Raw genomic sequence first — 7,072 nt, 5'->3', positions numbered from 1 at the left:
GTGATTTCCCTGAGAGGATTCTGGCCTATGCAGAAAGGTAGTGTGGACAGAGCATCTCTTTGGTTATATCCCACACTTGATGGTCACTTGTGGTTAGCCTCCAGTGTTGTTTGCCACATCCCCATTAAGGTCCTGATGAAGGCTCTTAGGGTCCTGTTGATCTTGTATAGGTCTAGACATTCCAGGGTCCAGGTGTGGGGCATCAAGTTATAAGCCTTCTTGATGTCAATCCAGGTAGTGCACAGGTTGGTCAGCCTAGTCTTGCAGTCTTGGATGACTTCTCTGTCTACCAGTAGCTGGTGTTTCGTTCCTCTGGTATTCTTGCCAATTTCTTTCTGTGCCCCACTCGTGTATTGAGCCATGTGCCTCTTCATCTTAGGCATGTGGTACTGAGGCAGGTTACTGGCCAGTAGTTGGATGGCACCAGTCCCTTATGGGGGTCCTTGGGGATCAGGACTTTCTGACCATTCTGGGTGTCTGTCATCAACTAGCAGCTGCCAACAGCACACTATTTTCATCTCTTTCCCACTTGTGCCTTCTTGTTCCAGTAGCCCACTTCTCATCAGTGTGTCCTGGTTGAGGAACCAGGACACACTGACACGGACATTCTTAATCCATCAACGTCCAAATGTGGTATAGCTTCACTATTAGGGAACCTTACTGGATACAGACGATAGCTAGACAGACAGTCAGATAGACAGATAGACAGATAGATAGACAGATACACAGATAGACAGATAGATAGATAGATAGATAGATAGATAGATAGATAGATAGATAGATAGATAGATAGAGCGAGAGAGAGAGAGAGAGAGAGAGAGAGAGAGAGAGAGATAGATACAACGTAGTTGTGCTTTTTGATAGCACCTCAGTGGGCACAGATGGAATTTTCCGCCCTGCTAGCCAGAAGTCCAGCCTGAATGTCATATAGCTTACATCTGCAGACAGGAATGAGATGAGCTTTCCTTCTTTTATGTCATCTGTATCTATTCTCCACATTTCCTCACACCAGTTTGCCTTTGTTGCTTTCTTGTGTCTGCCGTCAGCTTACTATTGCATTTTGTTTCTTACTTTTATTGTTATCACACAACTGCAGTGTGACTGTATATTATTTTGAAGTGGACTCTGGAAAGAAGAGCTGCCATTGCTACTACACATCCTCTAAAGACAGCTCTATTTTTCATTCCTTTAATCAGTCTCCCCACATGTCTGTCTTTTTCTTTTTTCAGTTTTTAACAATGACTGTGTCCAAAATTCACCATCACTTCTAAAAAAAATAAATAAAAAATAGAAATGCAGCTTGTCAACATCTGATACTCATGCTCAGGAAATCCCACATGGAACAATAAGGATTTTTTCCCATTCTCTAATCCCCGTCCTATCCTTATAGGGATAAAAAATAAATAAATTTAAAAAAGAGAGAGAGAGAATAAATAAAACCCTTCCTACACATTCAGTCAGTCACTGCAATTAAATAAAACCCTTCCTACACATTCAGTCAGTCACTGCAATTTTGCTTATCATATGTTCGCCTGCAGTTATTTGAAATCAAGCTTCTGGTCAAATACCACTCTATTTTCATTATCTGTGAAAACTCTGAGTTGCTTCTGGTCATCTGCTGACAATTATGAGTGGACCTACATTTTCAGGTAGATAACAGATTCTATACTGGACTGTATGAAGAACCTATCATACTGTATGTATTTTGCATGTTATTTTGTCGTCGATCTTCACACCTTGAAGTTATGCAGGATACATTCTGCCACTTCCTTTTATGTCACGAACAGTGGGACTGATACTATGCCCTTTGGGTTTAGCACCATCTACACAGTTCACCTTACTTCACCCGCCTTCCACCTCCTCACTAGCTTCTTGTGTCACATCAATATCACACCTTCATTCTCATCATAATATCAAACAGTCCAGTGAGAGCGTATCAGCTCAACCTTGGGCTGTATACAAATGCATTTGTAACCCATATTTAAGTATGGCTTGGATAAAATGTACACGAAAAAAAAAAGACTATTGATCTTAGAGTTTAGAGACACATTGGTGTTGCAATTTGTGAGCCAGCAGCCAGGAGATATTGTGGAACTGCATGAGACTCATCTTATTAAATATTACAACAATAAGAAACAATCAAAACCGAAGTCTGGTAAAATGGAAATAGTAGTTAAAGAGTCGTCTGTGAAGTTTCTCAGTCATCCAGGTCATCGTAGTCAAAGGAGCTTGCAAAGAAAAGCGTCTGGACTTCTTTAAGTTGCTCGAAGACGTTTCACCCCTCATCCTAGAAGCTTCTTCTTCTCCTTGGAACTGAAGAAGCTTCTCGGTTCTAAGGAGAACTTCTTCACAGTCTAAGGTTCCGACCCCAACCTTAAACCAAAACCTGATTGATCTTAACTTGCCGACACAACTCTATCCCACACTTGAGCTTAATCCACCAAGTGTCCAGCAAGTAGTGGTTGAACATGTAGTGCGCAGTAGCGAAATGCCTTCACACTCGCCCATGCCAAGTAGGTTTAGAGCCTTCTCTGGGCGCATCCCCCACCCAAACAATGAAGCAGATTACGATACATGGCGCACAAGTATTGAAGTTCTCATAAATGACCCAGCCATTTTTGACTTGAACTGCACACAAAGAATACTTGACAGCCTTTTGCTGCCAGATATCACAAAGCATTTAGGCCTAGATGCTAAACCCTCTGAGTACCTGAAAGTACTAGACTCTGCATTTGGAGCTGTCGAAGATGGTGATGAGCTTTATGCGCGATTTATGAACACGCTTCAGAATAAAGGAGAAAGACCATCAGCCTATTTGCAAAGATTACATGTTTGTCTGACAAAAGCTATGCGGCACAGGGGTGTCAGTGCGTCAGATTTTCACAAGCAGTTGTTAAAGCAGTTCCTTCGTGGCTGTTGGGAGGACAGTCTCATCAGTGACCTCCAGTTAGGAGAAAGAAAGGAGAGTCCACCTTAGTTTTCTGAGTTACTCTTGCTTTTACACACTGAAGAAGAAGCAAGCGCCAGTCGGCCGTATGAGACAACATCTTGATCAGAACAAACCTGGCCCCAACAATCCAAAGCAATGGGTCATGTCAAATGTACAAACAATAAGTAGCAGTGAATCAGACTTTGATGTGTAAAAGAAACAATTAGCTGATTTGAGTGCACAATAGGGCTGGGTATCGTCACTGATTTCTAGAATCGATTCAATTCCGATTCACAAGGTCCCGAATCGATTCGATCCACGATTCGATTTAATTCGATTTGATTCAATTCAATTCGATTTGAATCTGGGAAATGTTGACAGTCAGAAATATTATAATTCAGATCAGTACATTTACATATTTTTGTACCTATAAAAAGGAAGCTGACACTCGCAAGACTTTATCAAAGGTGTGAGCATCACAGCAGATGCCTTTGTGTCAAAGTAGCTGAAGATAAAACACAGAAAAACATGAAGGTTTTCCTGGCCTGGATTTTATAAAAATATTCTGCAGTACATCAAAAACGAAAGAAAACCATTAATCAACATATGAACATTACCTCTGAAGTTACAGCGGTTTTATTACAGACACGGCTAAGCGTTTTGCATTTTGCATAATTTTAAAAAGTTTAAATTTGTTCAGTATTGAACAGCGGAAATTAGGTTTTCTTTTCGGAAGTATTTAAAACGAAAAAAAAAAAAACGTCGGCCGACAGCCTGTAAACAACGGTAGACATGTGCGTAACAAGCAAGCGAATAATGAAGAAAACAGACAGACAGGGAGTGAGAGAGAGAGAGAGAGCTGTGCATGAAGTGTGATTTTATTGTGGTGGAAGCAAAACAGCAAAAGTAAGAGGGAATTCATGACAATGTTTATGTGAAGCGTAGTTTGGATCTTCTTTTGCTGCTGGTTCGGTCAGTATTGTTTGGAGAGAGATAAAACTAACAGCTTTATGATCAGCGCAAAAAGGGCATAAACACACAGCGCGGACCCGCGGATCAGAATCAGCGAGCTGTCAGCTTTCAGCCCCAACCGTCAGCTGAGAAAGGCGACATCTCACTGATTCTGATCCGCGGGTTCGCGCTGTGTGTTTACGTCTTTGTGCAGAATCCGTGTTCCTGCTCTCATTTACTGTCTTAGCTGTTTGGTGGTTGTTGAAATTTTGCGATCTTTCACCTGAGATTCTGGCATTTCGGGCAAAATAAATTTATATTAAAAAATCGATTCAGGATTTTAATGAATCGATTTTACGTTATCCAAGCCAGAATCGATTTTAATCGATAAATCGATTATAAAAACCCACCTCTAGTGCACAACTTAACAGTTGGAAAATGGAAAGTCAAAAACAAAATCAGCCCAAGCAATCAAAGTCAAAGTGCAAGACAATTAATGCCAAAGTTGAGGCCTGTCCCGTGAAAAAGAAGGTTTAAAACCAATGCAAAACCACACCCTACTGCACCGTACTGCTTTTACTGTGGTGAGGACGGACACATTGCCTCATCATGTGAAAACGAACCAAACCCGTCCTTAGTTGCCAGAAAGAAAAAACAACTGAAACAAAGACAAGCCAGTTGGGAAGCTTCAACTGGGGCCAGTGACGAGCCCCATTTAAACTAATCCCAGCCTCCAGTGTGGAACAAGTAGGGGCTTCAGGAGACAATTCTTGTCCCAAACCACAAAGGGCCTTTTTAAAGAAAGCTCAGTAAAAAACACAGTCTGTAAGCCCCCAAAGGGTTTGGTTGGAACCAGAACTTCTGCTACTGTCATCATTGCTGGCAAAGAAACAAACTGTCTTTTAGATACCGGGTCACAAGTGACAACAGTACCTCAGAGTTTTTATGAGCAGCACCTCTCAGACTTGCCTATAAACCTGCTGGGTGACCTCCTGGATGTAGAGGGTGCAAATGGCCAATCTGTCCCTTATTTAGGTTATGTAGAGCTCTCAATCACTTTTCCTAAGGATTTTGTGGGTTCAGACATTAATATTAACACCCTGGCATTAGTTATTCCTCCTCTGCGAGCTGAGGCACGAGAACAGATTTTGATAGGTACAAACATTTAGATGCCCTTTATACTGACCTCCATGAGTCCAGTGCAAACTTTCAGCCAGTCCCCTATGGTTACCGAGCACTCCTTAAAATCCTCGGAATGCGCCAGGAAGCAGCTAACAATTGCAGTCTTGGGTGTGCAAAATTAACAGGTAAACATCAAACTGTCGTGGAAGCATGGCAGACGGCAGTTTTGGAAGCCTCAGTGTACATCCCCAACTCCATCAATGAGAAATGTGCAGTTGTCGAACAGTCATCAGCCTTTCCCTTGCCCAGTGGTCTGCTTGTGTTGACTGGTCTTGTTAACCTGCCAGCCAAGCAGCCCTGTAAGCTGCCAGTCGTAATAAAAAATGAAACTGATCCCGACATTGTTGTCCCTTCAGGCCGTGTGCTAGCCAACATTAATACCATAACCAGAGCCCTACACAAAGAACAAACAGAGGTCTCAAACCCCTCAGACCAGTCAGAAGATCCTTCTCAATCTAAAAAGATCAGTGTTGACTTTGGAAATGACTTACCTGCTGGATGGAAAGATTGTGCATCAAAAATGCTAAATTCTATGCCCGAAGTGTTTTCGCAGCATGAGTTAGATTTTGGACACACGAAAAAAGTACAGCACCACATCAAGCTCAGTGATGAAACCCCATTTAAATCCAGACCCCGACCAATACACCCACATGATGTGGAGGCTGTGAGGAAACACCTCCAGGAACTACTCGATGCGGGAGTAATACAGGAATCTGAATCCCCATTCACCTCCCCGATTGTAGTTGTCAGGAAAAAAGATGGTTCTGTTCGCTTGTGCATCGATTACAGGAGGCTAAACCTCAAACCATAAAAGATGCGTACGCACTCCCAAATCTGGAGGAAGCATTTTCCGCTCTGGCAGGGTCAAAATGGTTCTCAGTCTTGGATCTCAAGTTGGGATACTGTCAGATTGAGATGTCAGAGTCAGACAAGCAGAAAGCCTTGTCACCAATGCACCCTCCACATTTTAAAGGCTCATGGATCAGTGAATGGGTCCGATGAATCTTAAGGTCCTTGTCTTTATTGACAATCTCATTATTTTCTCATCATCCCTTGAAGAGCATGAGCAGCGCCTGAAGAAAGTCCTGTTGAGATTGAAAGAGTTTGGGTTGAATCTGGCACCCGAGAAATGTAAATTTTTCCACAACTCTGTTAAATATCTCACCCACATAGTTTCAGAGCGCAGGGTTGAAACAGATACAGAGACTCAAAAATGTCAAGAAGTGTTTGAACAGATCATTGGTAAGCTGACCTCAGCCCCAGTGTTGGGTTTTGCAGACCCCAAACTCCTGTATATCCTCCACACGGATGCTAGTACCATTGGCCTTGGTGCCAGCTTTTGCTGTGCCCCGTACTGAAAGTGTGCAAAGACCGTTTTCAGCTTATGATGAAACCAAACATGTCAGCCCAATCGAACAAGACAATCTAACCGAACATGACAATTCCGCCGAACATGACAATTCCACCAAATGTGACAATCTCACGGACAGAGACAAACAAACAGAGGAAATTAAGGAAACTGAGAACTTACCCGAGCATGCAAACATACCTGAGCCCAGTTTGCTGGAAACCAACATTCAAGTTGATGATCCTGTGGAGAAAACCCAGCAAACTAGTGAACAAATCATGCCCAGTGAAAATGAAACAATGTTAGAGCGTCTCAATGAACAAGAAGCAATTATAAATGAGCAGCCTAGTTTACCTGGTTCACAAAATAGCTCTCAGGAAAGTCATGGCGTTCTTCGCCGATCTCAAAGATCACATCAGAGACCAGAAAGGTTGCAGTATTCAAAATTAGGTAACCCCTTACTGTATGTTGTTAATGCAGTACTCAATAGCCCAAACAAAGCCATTTCAAGCTCTATGCAGTTTAGCTATTTAGATGCACAGGGACGTGCATACCATCAAAGTGGGGAGGGTATAACCCATATTTAAGTATGGCTTGGATAAAATGTACCAAAATGAAAAAAAGGACTATTAATCTTAGCAGTTATACTCGGTTTATAGTGA

This window comes from Simochromis diagramma, unplaced genomic scaffold (genome assembly GCF_900408965.1).
Source record: "Simochromis diagramma unplaced genomic scaffold, fSimDia1.1 OVJJ01000746.1, whole genome shotgun sequence".
In the NCBI taxonomy this organism is placed as follows: Eukaryota; Metazoa; Chordata; class Actinopteri; order Cichliformes; family Cichlidae; genus Simochromis; species Simochromis diagramma.
This window is presented reverse-complemented; position numbering follows the sequence as displayed.